Source organism: Pelophylax lessonae (genome assembly GCF_965119305.1).
Source record: "Pelophylax lessonae genome assembly, chromosome: 10".
Lineage (NCBI taxonomy): Eukaryota > Metazoa > Chordata > Amphibia > Anura > Ranidae > Pelophylax > Pelophylax lessonae.
Window position 1 is genome coordinate 131,569,373 of NC_138777.1, and position 17,911 is coordinate 131,587,283.

General features: G+C 43.5%; 1 protein-coding gene across 1 annotated transcript in view; it reads left to right on the top strand.

The window, feature by feature from the left end:
• The window catches only part of RASGRP2 (RAS guanyl releasing protein 2), a 1,091,080-nt gene that overhangs the window by 460,876 nt on the left and 612,293 nt on the right, over positions 1-17,911 (top strand). The window lies entirely within an intron of this gene.

Here is a 17,911-nt window from a genome sequence, read left to right on the forward strand (position 1 = left end):
CAAGGAGGCGTGAATAAAGTTGCTGGCTGAACCGGAGTCCAAGAAGGCTGCAGCAGAGAAGAATGACTTGGACGAAAGGAACAACTGCACGATGATGAGACGTGGAGAGGAAGAATCCACACCTAGTAATGCCTCTCCCACATTCACTAGGTGCGAGCGTTTCCCGAACGTGGGGGACGAAGAGGACAGTCCTTAAGGAAGTGCTCGGTACTAGCGCAGCACAAACACAGGTTCTCGTCTCTACGACGGCTTCGTTCTTGCGGGGTCAGGCGAGACCGGTCCACCTGCATGGCCTCCACAGTGGAAGACCCCGAGACAGGTTGAGGTGGACGCTGGAACACAGGGGCCAGACGAGGGTAGCGTTTAGGACGAGCTCTTTCCTTTTCAAGATGGAGTTCCTCTTGTCTCTCGGAGAAACGTTTATCGATCCTGGTGGCCAGCAATATGAGGTTACTCAGGGTAGTAGGCAGGTCACGTGCAGCAAGGACGTCCTTAATGTCACTATTGAGTCCCTTCTTAAAAGTGGCACAAAGAGCTTCATTGTTCCAGTTCAGCTCAGAGGCAAGGGTACGGAACTGGATGGCATAATCACCCACGGTAGAACTTCCTTGGGACAAGTTTAGCAAGGCAGTCTCTGCGGAGGTAACCCGGGCAGGTTCCTCGAAAACATTACGAAACTCCTGACAAAAATTCTGGACGGATGCGGTGGCTGGATCAGCGCGGTCCCAAAACGGTGTAGCCCAGACCAGGGCCCTCCCGGAGAGCAGACTGAGGATGAAGGCTACCTTGGCTCGCTCAGATGGAAACTGGTCAGACAGTAGCTCGAGGTGAAGAGAGCACTGAGACAGGAACCCTCGGTACAATTTAGAATCTCCGTCGTACTTGTCCGGCAGAGACAAGCGGATTCTGGACCCCGGTGGCAACTGCTGGTGTGGGAGGTGCAGCAGATGCTGAGGGAGGAGCTGGCTGTTGCTGAGTTGGCAGGAGCTGCTGAAACATAGCGGTCAGCTGGGCCAACTGTTGACCTTGCTGGGCCACAATGGTGGTGAGGTCCGCTAGGCTTGGCAACGGAACATCAGCGGGATCCATGGCCAGATCTTACTGTCACGAACCGGCAGGACTGGTAGTGTATCCTCTGGACCAGAGAGGCGATGGCGCGGGTTGTACTAGAGGACCGGTTCTAAGCAGTTACTGGTCTTCACCAGAGCCCGCCGCAAGGCGGGATGGATTTGCTGCGGCGGTAACTACCAGGTCGTGTCCCCTAGTAACAACTCGATCTCTCTGGCAGCTGATATGGCGTGGTACACAGGGAGTAGGCAAGAGCGTAGTCGGACGTAGCAGAGGTCAGGGCAGCTTAACGCTCCTGCGTTTTATGTATAATGTGGATTTACAGCTGCAGAAATATTCCACTTCAGTAGTCATGTAGAGAAACGCTGAGACACCAATCCCAACTCCCAAGACTCATCATGTGTGGATAGTCTCAATTCAGCAAGTAGATACACACACTCAATAAGATGTTCCTAGAGTGACTTATATGTATAGTAATATAGTGATGATAGGCTGAAGAGACAGGTTGGGTAGAGATGGTAGGTGACAGACACTTGAAAGGAATGTTCTTGAAAGTAAAATAGTAGCAGATGGGATGCAGATAGGTTTAGCAATCATGTATGGTAGCAGATGATAGAGTAGCAGGTGAACATACAGGATAGACCAACCCAGTGCAAGAGCAGATGGTATTAGGCTCAAGAGCTAGCAATCTTAGTTAATGCAGATGTAGTAATAGTCCTTAGTATGCAGAGCTAGATAGTGTAAGCTTTAGTATGAAGGTTATAGAGGTTTCCCCTGTGGGGTACTTATCACTAGTAGCAATGTAGTAGAGGAGAGGTTCGGCAAGAGCGGATGATCCGGTAACGGGATACAGGGATCAGCAGCGTGGTTCCGATAGCGAGGTATGCTTGCAAGCATGAGAGCTTCAAGGCAGATTATGCGGCGTTGAACGAACATGTGAGTGAGACCGCCGGAGGTTGAAATAGCCGCTCCAGCGGCGCTCAGTGATGACAGCATCGGTCTTAAAGGTGTATGCGCACCTTACCAAAAGAGAATGGTGGGGCGCATACACTTAGGAAAAGTGGAATTAGGGTACCAAAGGTACCAGAACATTACAGGCAGGCGGCAGAGGTTCAAAGGCGAGACGTTGGTAGCAACGTGTTCGGCAACAGGCAAAGCAAACAATCACAGAAGGGAACGCTTTCTCAGAGGCACAAGGCACAAAGATTCGTCAGGAAGCTGTGGGAGGAGAAGGTATAAATGGACAGTGCACAGGTGAAGCCTAATTAAGTCAGCACTGCCTTTCACAAACCTTAACCCTTAATAACCAGTTTGGACAAGGCACCAATCACCTGTGTACTGGTCCTTTAGATCTAAGAGTCCCGGTGCGTGCGTGCCCTAGAAAGCGGGGACGCACACGCCGAGACGCAGGAGCGCCACCTGGGGACACATGCTGTGAGCGCTCCGAGGCCAGCAGGGGGCCCGGAGCGCTGAGCGTAACATTTGGCTTTAGACCATCTAAGTGCTTTTTCAATATCATTAGAAAGAATCTCATCCAAGGCCTTCCTCTTGATGGAAATCTGATCTAAAAGGGCAGGGGAGGGAGAAAGGTTAAGTAAGTTATAAAGACGGTCTAAATCTTTAGTTAATGATTTAATATCAGCTAATCTAGATTTATTCCTCGCAGAAGCAAGAGCAATGAATCTACCTCTGATTACAGCTTTACAACAAACTATAAGTAAGAACCAAAATCTTCAAAGATCTAAAACCTTTATGGGGGATGGGCATAAAATGTAATCCCATCCAGTAAATCACGTACCTATGGACATCAACGTCCAACAGCCATTCGTGGGGATCCGCAACCTGCCTGCCAAAGGACATGAGCCCACTAGTGAGCTGATGTATGGCCAGGGTGCGAATCGACACGAAACGGTCCAGTAGGGACAAACCAGCGGGAGGGGAGAGAGAGAAGTATGAAACACTTAAGTTGTAAGCATGCTAAACATAATAATCAGGCTAGCATATAGATTGTGCAAATAAAACGCAGCTCACAGTCCATAGGGGCATAAACCCCCACACTAAACCGCAACCCTGGCAGGCACAGCCGTCACTCCATGCCCACCCCACCAACTGCAGGGCAGCCATGTGGCGACGGGGGCCCACTCAATCGCACCAAAAACATAAAGGCGCAAAGAGCAAAATGCATGTAGAAAGTTCAGGAACAAAAAGAGATTTAAAAAGTTAGAGATCATAGAGAACCGTCCCTGAAGGGATTACGCCATCTCCGTTGATCACGCCTCGTTGCAGGAGTAGCCCAGATGGGTGAAGGTCTAGGGGTCACTTGCTGGCGAACTTCAGGTTCAGCCTCCAAATGGCCTAGTTTGATAAGCAGTTCTTTGCCTTCTGTGACATTATAGACAACATAAACTGAGCCATTATGTGGGACAGTAAGCTTAAAGGGGAAGCCTCATCTGTATCTGATCCGAGCCCCTTGCAAAACTCAAGTGATCTCTTTCATTTTACAGCGTTTTTCCAATGTGGTCTGAGAGATATCAGGGAAGATTTGGATCCTCTTTCCTTCCAACAAGATGTTTGAGGTGTTTCTGGAAGCACGAAAGGATATCTTCTTTAACTAGGAAGTCTTTGAGGCACAAGATCACATCCCTGGGGGGCTTATCAGGTGGTGGCTTGGGGCGCAGGACCCTATGAATCCTGTCACAAATAAATGCAGATTCTGGCCTGTCAGGCAGCAGATCCCTGAAGAGCTTTGAAACTGCAGGAAAAAGCTCAGCTATAGATTCAGGAATTCCCCTGAGACGCAGACTGTTCCTGCGATTCCTGTTATCCAAATCTTCTACTTGAGACTGGAGCAGGTTATAATTATCAGACAAAAGCTCAAAATCTTTCCTGAGATCATTATGAGCTAGTGAAAGTTCATCATGTTTTGCCTCAAGTAAATCTGTGCGGCCTCCTAATGCAGTGATCTCTAATGTCAGGGTGTTTGTAGACTTATGAATTTCAGTCTGAAGTTTATCAGCCAATTTCTCATAAATGGCTGCAAACCCCGCATCTAAGTCTGCTTTAGTAATGCTCTGAGTGTACTCACGATCCCCAGATGGAGTGGTGGATGAGGAGGGCGGTGAAGAGGACTCCGCAGGCAGCGTGGGTTGAGACTGGGCGCCATCTTTAGTCATCCTGGTAACCTCCTTGGTGCGGAGCAAATAAGTTGTCAGGGAATGCTGTGGCGGGCGGCCCCGTTGTTTCCTTTTGGCTGACGGCATGCACGGTTAGTTCCTACAGGGGTGCGGGAGGTAAAAGGCTGAAAAAGTATCGTTCTGGCCCAGAGGAAGCAGCTTTTCTCTCTCCCCTCCGGCAGAGCTGAGACACTAGCAGCCGTCTAGCTTCGCGCCGCGTATGCGCTCCCCAATACCGCTAAAATTTATTGATAAAAATAAAGCAAATACACTTACAGACATCATATGAATGACAAGTAAAATGTACATGGATAAGCTGTCCGTGGCGTGGCTTTGATGCGTTTTAGCAAACATGCCTTTTTCAAAAGATATTGCCAGCCTAAGCAATCACATGTATCATCTATTTATAATAAAACATTGATTCAAAATCGTATCCCACCTGTCACAAGCTGCCCAATGATATTATATTCAGCCAACATGGCGTTGGCGTGCTTTTCAAGCCTCGCTTTCGTGTTAGTCAGATGACGCAACGTCACTTCCGGGATAAATCGGATGTGACGACAGGCCGCGCCATATGCGCAAATCGGTCATAACAGGAAGCCGCTGTATATTACTGGCATTTGAAGACCTTAAAGCCATCTTAATTAAAGGACATCATATGCAGAACTCAGCCGCAACAGGAAGCAACTGTATATTAATGGCATTTACAGACTAAAACGCCATTTTAACTGAAACCATACATGGAATGACAAATGACTGTAACCCAAAATAATGTTACAACATTGAGATACCGCAAACATGAAATTGTACTGATACCTAAAATGACTCTATGAAAGTATAAAATATTTAGAAATAGTTAAAAAGCAAAATTTTAAATATTAAAAAAATGTAATATTTATTAAAAATGAAGAAAGAAAGGGGGGGGGAGTTCATGGAAACCCAAATGCAGAAGAGAAATATGGTTTAGAGGGGACAAAAAACGCTAAGATGTATTGATAAAAGCGTTAATGCCCCACTCTATATTTAAACCATAGGTATAATAGGATTGTAAAGTATAAATCCAAAAAGTTTCCTGGCATGAAACTCCACGTAACTTAGAGCCACCTCTCCAAAGAACCCTAAATTCTTTTTCTATGGCGGCGTAGCTTACTTCCCTGGGGAGAAGCTTCCTGCTCAAGTAGGTTACGGGGTGTTCTCTGCCATCTTCTCCAACCTGGCTCAATACTGCTCCCAATCCAAACATTGAAGCGTCTGGACCTCAGAAGGCCAGTAGGTCTCCATGATGTGGGCCTGGGATCTGGACCGGCAGGAACGCTGAGGACAACTGGCCTAGGTCGTTCCCCAGTAAGATGTCAGTGGGAAGCTCCCGTATCAACCCCACATCAATCAGACCTGACCCGGCACCCCAATTCCAGTGGACCCTTGCAGTGGGTAGCCAGTGTACTGCTCCCCCTGCCATCCGTACCACTACTACTACTGGACCTCTGGTTCGGGCGGCATCTGAGACCAGGTGTCGCTTGACCAAGGTGAGAGTGGCTCCCATGTCTCGGAGACCTTGTGCAGGCTTTCCATTTAACTGGACAGATTGTAGATGGTACTGTCGGTTCTTTGTAGCGGCTTGCACCAGGTCAGCTTCGTGAAGGGTACCCAATTGCTCCTCGGTGGGTTCCAACCTGGGTACAACTCAGGGAACCTCTGCACGATAGTAGGGGACTGTAGTCCGTGCTAAAGGGGGTGACCCTGGTCAGATCCTTGCAGCTGGGTTCCTGCTCTGGGTATAGTCTTGTCTATAGTTCCCAAACTGCTTGCACCTGTGGCACTGTACCTCACTGCGGGACAGGTATCTGAGTGTCTGCGGGTTGGAGGAGTCCCCCCCCCCCCTGTGGTAGTCCAAGGTTGGTAATCATGGGCTTGAGCATTGGTCTGAGGCTAGGTCGTTGCTGTCTGTGGGTGTGGTAGTAGTGAACTGTTGCCCATGCTGGGTAAAGTGGTCCTGTTTGAATCCATGAAGCATGGTTCCGGTTCGGAGTGCAGTCTCTCTGATAGTGCCCACATTTCTTACACAAATTGCACTGCACTCCGTTGTGCCTGTGGTATCGATTTGCTGGATTTGTCCTGATAGTTGTGGTGCTGGTGACCCTGGGATATTTTTCAGCGGTTTGGGGTTTGGTCTGAAGCTGATTGCCTGCGGGCATCCTGATATTCATCGGCCTGCCTGGCCGCTTCAGGGAGAGTGGTAGGTTTGCTGTCCCTTACCCACTCCTGTACCTCTGGATTTAGTCCATTATAGAATTGTTCCAGTAAAATCAGCTGGGTGATTGCTTCTGCTGTGGTTGCCTGACTGGCTTGTAGCCAGGCTAGGGCTGCCCTCTGTATACGGCAAGCCCATTCGGTGTGGGAGTCCTTCTCGTGTTTCTTGGTTTCCCTGAAGCGTCTCCTGTATGCTTCTGGGGTGATGGCATATCTTACCAAAATCACTTCCTTTACCCGGCTATAGCTTTAGATTTCCTCCTCTGGCACGGCTCTTTATGCTTCTGCTGCATGGCCTGACAGTTTACCAGATAGGATTCATACCCAGTCTGTCAGGGGTACTTGGTACAACCTGCATTGCCATTCAAAATTTTGCAGGAAGCCATCGATCTCTTCCTCTGCTTCCACAAACTTTTTAAAGGCATCACATGGTACCTTTAATCTTGTCACTGGTGCCTGTGTAGTAGTTGGCAGTCTCTCCAAGGCACGCTGCTCTGGAGTTGGTTCTCCTGGTCTTCTCTTGCCGTGATAAAGGCATCCACGCAGAGAAGAAATATTTAGGAGAGACATCAGAATGCTCTCCAGAGGGATATGACTTTGGTGGCCCTGGATTGCTGTGGGAGAGCCTTACAGATGTGTTTGGTGATGAAGGGAAACCTACCCTATGCTCGGTCTCACAGGGGTCCCAGAGCTTAGGAAGCAGATTCTTGGTGGAGATACCCAGTCGGGGTGTCCGGATTCCGTCACAGAACCCCCAGAAAGTATAATTTTCCTGAAAGAGTACTTGATGCTTTGAGCATGCCTTAGTGTGTCAGTCAACTGTAAGTGAATTTAAACATGCTTGGGACAAATATAGATCTACAGTAAAGCTTTGTGTTCAGTGAATTGAGTACAATGCCCCTGCACTATACAAAAGTCAAAATTATCAGTCACAGCACTGGAAGAAGGATGCTGTATGTAATCCAGCATGACTGAAACTCTTTGTACAGTACCCAGTAGCACATTAAGATACTAATCATTAGAGAATAGCTTATTTACAAGAATACATTTTCCCTGGAGTTCCACTTTAGGTCTAGAAGTATCCTAAAATTGATGTAATGTTTAGGACAGAAGGCAGTAGTAGAGACAGTAGTTCAATAACGTCAATTGGGGGGTCTGTGCGGGAAAACCTCAGACCAAACAGGAATAAACATAATCACCATTCACGATTAACTTCCACAAAACTAAGAGGGGTATATGCTAATGCCAGGAGCCTAGCGAATAAAGTGGATGAGTTGGAAATGTTAGTGCATGAGGATGTCATAGACCTTGTGGGAATAACGGAAACTTAGTTCGACCCCTCACATGACTGGCTGGCTAATATAATTCGGTGTACCGGAAGGACAGGGTAGGAAAAAGAGGGGGAGGGGTATGTCTCTATGTCAAGAACAATGTAAAGGTGATAGAGAGGAGTGACATTTCGGAAGGGATGAGTATGGAGCTAGAATCCATGTGGGTAGAACTCCATAGGGAAGGAAAAAAGGGACCCAGCCAAAGGGAGGAGGTAGAGCTGGAATTTTTAGCACTATTGGGTAATGTGGAAAAACTGGGATCAGTCATCATATTGGGGGACTTCAATTATCCCGACATTGACTGGGAAGAGGGGACTGCACACTCACAAAAGGCCTGTCTATTCACAGAAACCTTACAGGATAACTACATGTAACAGTTGGTGGATTCTCCTACTAGAGAAAACGCAGTCCTGGATCTATTGATCACTAATGACCCAGACCTAATCTAGGAGGTAGGAGTCCAGGACAACCTAGGCTCTAGCGATCACAGGATGATAACATTTAGAGTAAATAACAATATAACCAGGCAAGAGGGGAACATAAGAACCCTAAACTTCAGAAGGGCAAACTTTCCAAAATTGTACTCATTGATGGAAAGGGTAAACTGGGACCAAACCCTGGGATCACTGACCACGGAGAAAAAATGGGAATGCTTTAGGAACATATTAAGCAAATGCATCTTGCAGTGCATTCTATGGGAAATAAATTTAGAAGAGACAAAGCCAAACCTGGGTGGCTAAACCGTAGCATTAAAAAACTAATTAGGGGAAAAAAATGGCCTTCAAGAAATATAAATCAGAGGGCACAGTATCGGCTTTCGAGCAATACAAGGAGGCAAATAAGAAAAGTAAACACAAAATCAAAATGGCTAAAATCAACTTTGAGAGACAAATAGCGGATGATAGTTAAAAAAAAAAACAAAAAAAAACAAAGAAATTCTTTAAATATATCAACAGCAAAAAAACTAGGGCAGAGCATATTGCACACATAATTAACGAGGATGGTTACAGAGGACACTGAAAAAGCAACAGTGCTGAATGCTTTTTTCTCGTCAGTCTTTACACAGGAAACGGAGGGGTTAGTAGTAATACACAGGACTTGAAAGAAAAGTATTCACAATAGTGATACCTCTAGCGCTTGCTATTCCCTAGTGGAATTTATATAATTACATGAGTGCTAAAAATACATGGTGAAAAAAAATGAGTTCAAATATATTAATAATAATAGACCACTCCAATATAATTGTCCATTCAGTGTATGGTGATAAATTGATCAATAAATAAATCAATAAAATTAATAAAGTCCAAATCCAATATATGTGACTAAAGTGCTGGTGCTTCTTCCTTAATTGCTTTGGTGCTTCCTTTCCCGTGAAAAATAAATAAATTGCCCACTCACCAGATGCTGTGGGTCCTATATGTCTTATGACATTAGAACCAATCGTGCTTAAGATAAGAAGAACCTTTCCAGGTTCGGATTCCCTCTCCCTGGATATAGACAGCCGCTGCGATTATACTTCCACCATGGAATGAGTCTCCTCCAACCACGGTCCTCTGTATGAGATGTGCCTCCCTGTAGATCACCTCCAATCACAAATCGTGATGGGGGAATAAAAGGATAGTGTGGTATTGTTTTTCCAAAATTTTATTTCACACACTGCACACTCAACGGTAGAAATCCGTAAAAATCCAAAAGGTGAGTAAAAAACAGGTGTCATACACATCCACAGTTCAAATAAAAATTGCAGCAAGGTGAGGAAAATCTTGTTCAATCCAAAATAGTGACAAGCAGAACATAACAGGATCATCATACGATAAGAGAGTGGAGAGCGGTAGTTCCGGTTTGCGTTCCACTCGAACAACGTATGACGTCACGGCGTGCGTTCCATCTAACACGTTTCGTCATTGGTTAGACGTCCTCAGAGGTGGAGTCACACGTCTAACTCAGTTCTTATATGCCGGAGCTGCCACTCTGCACTCCGCCCATCTCCGCCCATAAGTTTTTGTCGGAAACAGGAAGTGATTCCATGTCCCCGCATTCTCATTGTGCTATACAAACCCTAGCGAATATATCTGTGCAACCTCAAATGTGTTTCTTACAAAACAGCAAAGGACATAAAGAAACATTTAATAAAACATTCTCCTCTAGATCAAAAGCGCTTGGCTTTCATACCGTGTGTGTGCTGTGATTATTAACATTATGTACATATGTAAATAGTTTAATATTTCTCTTTAATAAGTAAAGTTTTTTTAAAATTGTTATGGATTAATTTTTAACCAATTTTTATACAATTTGATAGCATCTTAAAAACTTCATAATTTATATACTGTATAACAATTAATTTAATTAAAAAATATTTTTATTTATTAAAAATTAATATTTTTACTTCTATAATATGTGGATATATTTAAAACATTTTTATTTATATTACATATTTTATATTAAATGTGTAAAATTTGTGTATAGAAACATTAATATTACATAATTACCAAAAATGTTTTTTTACTGTATTTTAAAATTTTAAAACTTTTAAAATATTTTAAGGTTAAGCAGAAAGATTAAATTTAATATGATTTATGGATTTGATATAAAACAGTTAATGTCCATATCGATGTTCATACCCTTGGGTTGTAGGGTGGAAAGTTCATATATCCACCGAGACTCGTTTTGAGAAACGGCGATACGCATGTTGTTATCCCTCCAGTTTTGTTCAATCCTGTCAATGCCCAAGATGGTAAGAAAGGTGGGGTCCCTATTATGTACCAATCTGAAATGTAGAGAAAGGCTATGCTTTTTAAACCCTTTCTTAATGTTGGCGATGTGTTCACCCATACGCACCCTGAGTTCTCTTGTGGTGCGGCCAACATATTGAAGCCCACATGGGCAGGTGAGGAGGTAAGTGACATGGGTACTACGGCATGTAATTAGTTTCTTTATATTGTATTTCTTTTTGGTCACATTTGATTGAAACTCAAGTACTTGTCGTTTCCTAGTTTTCACAGTTCTACATGAGACTTGGTTCGACCCCTCACATGACTGGCTGGCCAATATCCAAGGGTATTCGGTGTACCGGAAGGACAGGGTTGGTAAAAGAGGGGGAGGGGTATGTCTCTATGTCAAGAACAATATAAAGGTGCTAGAAAGGAGTGACATTACGGATGGGATGAGCATGGATTTAGAATCTGTGTGGGTTGAACTCGATAGGGAAGAAGATGAGGGAAAAGTAGTTGTGGGGGTTTGCTATAGGCCACCTAACCAAGGGGAGGAGGTAGAGCTGTAATTTTTAGCACTAATAGGTAAAGCGGCAAAACTAGGATCAGTCATCATATTGGGGGACTTCAATTATCCCGACATTGACTGGGAAGAGGGGACTGCACACTCGCATAAGGCCCGGCTATTCACGGAAACCTTACAGGATAACTACATGTCGCAGTTGGTGGATTCCCCTACTAGAGAGAATGCTATCCTGGATCTATTGATCACTAATGACCCAGACATAATCTCGGAGGTAGGAGTCCAGGACAACCTGGGCTCTAGCGATCACAGGATGATCACATTTAGTATAAATAACAATATAAAAAGGCAAGTGGGGAACATAAGAACCCTAAACTTCAGAAGGGCAGACTTTCCAAAATTGTACTCATTGATGGAAAGGGTAAACTGGGACCAAACCCTGGGATCACTGACCACAGAGGAAACATGGGAATGCTTTAGAACAATATTAAGCAAAGGCATCTTGCAGTGCATTCCTATGGGGAATACATTTAGAAGAGACAAAGCCAAACCTGGCTGGCTAAACCATAGCGTTAAAAAACTTATTAGGGGAAAAAAATTGGCCTTCAAGAAATATAAATCAGAGGGCACCGTATCGGCCTTCCAGCAATACAAGGAGGAAAATAAGAAGTGTAAACACGAAATCAAGATGGCTAAAATCAACTTTGAGAGACAAATAGCGGAGGATAGTAAAAAAAACCCAAAGAAATTCTTTAAATATATCAACAGCAAAAAAACTAGGGCAGAGCATATTGCACACATAATTAGCGATGATGGGAGGATGGTTACAGAGGACACTGAAAAAGCAACCGTGCTGAATTCTTTTTTCTCGTCAGTCTTTACGCAGGAAAAGGAAGGGTACACTGACCATGACTGTATGGTTAGTAGTAATACACAGGACTTGCCACTATGGCTAACAGAGGGGGAAATCAGGGAAAGACTGGATAAACTTAACACAAACAAATCACCAGGCCCGGATGGCGTACATCCGAGAGTGCTCAAGGAACTCAGTATGGTTATATCTAGACCACTGTTCCTGATCTTTGCTGACAGTATTAGGACAGGAGATGTACCAGGGGATTGGAGGAAGGCTAACGTGATTCCGATATTCAAAAAGGGCCAGAGACATATCCCGGGAAATTATAGGCCTGTCAGTCTGACATCAATAATATGTAAACTTTTGGAGAGGATGATAAGGGACTATATCGTAGAGTATGCTAAAGACAACAACATCATCAGTAGTAACCAGCACGGGTTTACAAATGGGCGATCTTGTCAAACCAATCTCTTAGCATTCTACGAGGAAGTGAGCTGTGAGCTAGATAGGGGGAGACCAGTGGATGTGGTGTACTTGGATTTCGCTAAGGCGTTTGATACAGTTCCCCACAAGCGCTTAATTTATAAAATAAGGTCTGCAGGTATCGACAGCAGGGTTTGCTCTTGGATACGGAATTGGCTAAAAGGCCGTGTCCAAAGGGTAGTAATAAACAGCGCATACTCAGACTGGTCTGAGGTAGTAAGCGGGGTGCCCCAGGGCTCAGTCCTGGGACCAACCTTGTTCAATTTATTCATAAACAGCATTGAGGAAGGGATCAGTAGTTCGTTATCAGTTTTTGCAGATGACACAAAATTGACCAGGGCAATAACTGCACAGCATGAAGCAGATATCCTACAGAATGACCTGGACAAAATTACGGAGTGGGCAACGACATGGCAAATGAGGTTTAATGTGGAGAAGTGTAAGGTTTTGCACTTGGGGACCAAAAACATAAAAACACAATACACGTTAGGAGGGGAACCCTTGGGGGAATCAAAAATGGAGAAAGATCTGGGAGTCTTAGTTGATGATAGATTAGGCAACAGCATGCAATGCCAAGCGGCAGCTTCCAAAGCCAACAGAATATTAGCATGCATAAAGAAAGGGATGTATTCCAGAGATAAGACTATAATCCTTCCACTTTATAAAACTCTGGTCCGACCGCATCTGGAGTATTCTGTCCAGTTCTGGTCGCCAGTCCTCAGGAGGGATGTGTTGGAGCTGGAGAAAGTCCAGAGAAGGGCAACTAAACTGATTAGGGGGTTGGAGGACCTTTATTATGAAGAGCGTCTGCAATCGCTTGATTTATTCTCCCTGGAGAAGAGACGCCTTAGGGGGGGCATGATAGCAATTTATAAAGATCTCGGCATAGAAAAACAGCTATTCAGTCAAAGGGATTGCATGAGGACTCGAGGGCATACAATGCGATTAGAGGAGAAGCGTTTTAACCTCAGGCAACGTGGGGGGTTCTTTACTGTTAGGGCTACAAGATTGTGGAATTGTCTACCACAAGAGGTGGTTTCTGCGGGTAGTATGGTGACTTTCAAAAGACTCTTAGACTTACATCTCAAGGATCAGGAGATTGAGGGCTATGTTAGATGATTACAGTCACACACACCTACACAGGTTGAACTGGATGGACTATTGTCTTTATTCAACCTCACCTACTATGTAACATGATTTGCACCTTCCGCATGAGTAGAAACCTTTGTAATCCAGAAAGGTTAAAAGTTTTTTAGGGGGATCCGGGACATTTTTCACCAGTTTATCTCTGAGGTTAGGTCCTCTTCGGTATATAAACTTCAGGCGATTCGGAATGACCTCCCTCAACTTTTCATCTCTCAGAAGAAGGTGCCAGTGCTTTTTTATGATGTCTTCCACTTCCTTATATCTTACGTTGTATTGTGTGATGAAGTTCAAAGAGTAATCCTAATTTTCTTTTTTCTTGTCTTTTAAAAGTGTTTCTCTATTCATACCTTTTACATCTTCTCTAATTTTTTCCAGTATATTTCTCTTGTATCCTTTTTCATGGAACCTATCTAGAATCATATCCGATTGAATGATGAAATCCTGTTCATTACTGCAGTTCCTTTTTAGGCGCATCAATTGTCCCTTAGGGATTCCTTTTATCCAGTTGGGATGGTGTCCACTGTGAGTAGGGATATAACCATTCCTATCAGTTGCTTTAAAGTGCGTTTTAGTGCAGAGTCCACTTTCTCCCTTAAATATGGTAAGGTCCAGGTAGTGTATTTCATTCTTATCCCAAGTCCCACTGAATTTTATTTTGTAACGGTTATTGTTCATATCTTCTATGTATTCCCTCAGTGTCTCTTCCGATCCTTTCCAAACGATGATCACGTCATCTATATACCTTCGGTACATTACCAATTCATCTCGTTTTTTTCCCCAGATTTCCTCGTTTTCCCACTTGCTTAAAAAAAGGTTAGCTACACTGGGTGCATAGCGGGCGCCCATGGCAACTCCTTTATGTTGGCGATAGTATTCTCCCTGGTGCCAAAAATAATTACTCTTCATTGCCATCTTCAAGAGTTTAGGAATGAATTCTTTTTGTTCCGGTTCCAACTCTAGTTGATCCTCTATGGCCCACTTGATGGCTGACAGGGCGTCCTCTTGTTCAATGTTCGTATATAACGATTCCACATCTATGGTGGCTAAAATGATATCATCATCTTCCCATGTGTGTGAATCGATAAGATTAATGAGGTGTTTGCTATCTCTGAGGTGTGATGGGTAGTGTGTAACCAGAGGTTTCAGATAAGTATCTAGGTATTCTCCTATACGTGAGAAGAGGGAATCTATCCCACTGATTATGGGCCTGCCCGGCGGTTTTTCAGGGTTCTTATGGACCTTAGGGAGTTGATAAATGACAGGTGTCCAGGGGGCTTCGGGAAGTAGATATCGGTATTCTTTGTTGGTAAGTATTCCCTTTTTTGTGTGCCCTCTTCAGGTATTTCTTAAATTTTTTTCTGTATATGTTTAAAGGATTACTCGTGAGTTTCGTATAGGTTTCTTCATCGTGCACTAACTTATTAAGTTCTTCATAGTAATCCTCTGAGCACACGTGTATGATGATCCTGTTATGTTCTGCTTGTCACTATTTTGGATTGAACACGATTTTCCTCACCTTGCTGCAATTTTTATTTGAACCGTGGATGTGTATGACACCTGTTTTTTACTCACCTTTTGGATTTTTACGGATTTGTACCGTTGAGTGTGCAGTGTGTGAAATAAAATTTTGGAAAAACAATACCACACTATCCTTTTATTCCCCCATCATGATTTGGGAGGCACATCTCATACAGTGGACTCATTCCATGGTGGAAGTATAATCGCAGCGGCTGTCTATATCCAGGGAGAGGGAATCCGAACCTGGAAAGGTTCTTCTTATCTGAAGCACGATTGGTTCTAATGTCATAAGACATATAGGACCCACAGCATATGGTGAGTGGGCAATTTATTTATTTTTCACGGGAAAGGAAGCACCAAAGCAATTAAGGAAGAAGCACCAGCACTTTAGTCACATATATTGGATTTGGACTTTATTAATTTTATTGATTTATTTATTGATCAATTTATCACCATACACTGAATGGACAATTATATTGGAGTGGTCTATTATTATTAATATATTTGAACTCATTTTGTTTCACCATGTATTTTTAGCACTCATGTAATTATATAAATTCCACTAGGGAATAGCAAGCGCTAGAGGTATCACTATTGTGAATACTTTTCTTTCATTATTGGCACCCGCACTTTACTAGCAGCTGCATTTATTTATTATCACGATATATTTATTCTTACTATTTATTTATTTATAACATTATTTTCTACACAAATTACTTACCCATACCAGGTTCTAGAAACCACCTCTCTGGCGCGCTAATACACATAGTATATTTTTTTCTACAATACACAGGACTTGCCACTATGGCTAACAGAGGGTGAAATCAGGGAAAGGCTGGATAAACTTAACACAAGTTAACACAAGTACTCAAGGAACTCAGTAAGGTTATATCTAGACCACTGTTCCTGATCTTTGCTGACAGTATTAGGACAGGAGATGTACCAGGGGATTGGAGGAAAGTTAACGTGATTCCGATATTCAAAAAGGGGCAGATGCATATCCCGGGAAATTATAGGCCTGTCAGTTTGACATCGATAGTATGTAAACTTCTGGAGGGGATGATAAGGGACTATATCGTAGAGTTTGCTAAAGACAACAACATCATCAGCAGTAATCAGCACCGGTTTACAAATGGGCGTTCTTGTCAAACCAATCTCTTAACATTCTACGAGGAGGTGAGCTGTGAGCTAGATAGGGGCAGACCAGTGGATGTGGTGTCCCTGGATTTCGTTAAGGCATTTGATACAGTTCCCCACAAGCGCTTAATCTACAAAATAAGGTCTGCAGGTATCGACAGCAGGGTTTTCTCTTGGATACGGAACTGGCTAAAAGGGTGTGTCCAAAGGGTGGTAATAAACAGCACATACTCAGACTGGTCTGAGGTGGTAAGCGGGGTCCCCCAAGGCTCAGTCCTGGGACCAACCTTGTTCAATTTATTCATAAACAGCATTGAGGACGGGATCAGTAGTTCAATATCAATTTTTGCAGATGACACAAAATTGGGAAGGGCAATAACTGCACAGCATGAAGCAGATATCCTACAGAATGACCTGGACAAAATAACAGAGTGGGCAATGACATGGCAAATGAGGTTTAATGTGGAGAAGTGTAAGGTTTTGCACTTGGGGACTAAAAACATAAAAGCACAATACACGTTAGGGGGGGAACCCTTGGGGGAATCAAAAATGGAGAAAGATCTGGGAGTCTTGGTTGATGATAGATTAGGCAATAGCATGCAATGTCAAGCGGTAGCTGCCAAAGCCAGCAGAATATTAGCATGCATAAAGAAAGGGATGTATTCCAGAGATAAGACTATAACCCTTCCACTTTATAAAACCCTGGTCCGACCGCATCTGGAGTACTCTGTCCAGTTCTGGTCGCCAGTCCTCAGGAGGGATGTGTTGTAGCTGGAGAGAGTCCAGAGAAGGGCAACTAAACTGATTAGGGGATTGGAGGACCTTAATTATGAAGAGCGTCTGCAATCGCTTGATTTATTCTCCCTGGAGAAGAGACGCCTTAGGGGGGACATGATAGCAATTTATAAAGATCTCGGCATAGAAAAACAGCTATTCAGTCAAAAGGATTGCATGAGGACTCGAGGGCATACAATGCGATTAGAGGAGAAGCGTTTTAACCTTAGGCAACGTGGGGGGTTATTTACTGTTAGGGCTACAAGATTGTGGAATTCTCTACCACAAGAGGTGGTTTCTGCGGGAAGTATGGTGGCTTTCAAAAGACTCTTAGATGTACATCTCAAGGATCAGAACATTCAGGGCTATATGAGATGATTACAGCCACACACACCTACACAGGTTGAACTGGATGGACTATTGTCTTTATTCATCCTCACCTACTATGTAACTATATGTACCTATGTTTACACGCTAAAGAATTATCAGTGAATGATAGATACAGTAATAGATGGTGATCTAATAGTAGCTTTGGATAGCAATTGTTTAATTTGTCAAGGATTAGTGATACAAGGCACTTTAATTTATGTTGGGGATGGAAGTATGATAGGCTATTTGGTTAGTATGCGTTTTGATCTCCACTTAATGGTTTTAACAAGAACTAAAAAAAAAAGCATAACTAACAAATTGGAGCATCTTTAATGGGAAGCATCATACAATACAAGCATCATGCAATTAAATTAATTTATTCCTTATAAACTAGCTATAACTAGATTTTTTTATTTTAAATTGTAAAACAAGGGCCACCACATTCTTCAACAGTATTTGATCAATACATGTAATTTTCTTAATAGATAACTTTAGAACTGTGGCAGATTTATCTTACCATTAGAAGCTTAGTTTAAAGAGACGGGGGGAGGGGGGGGGAGTATTTTCAATGT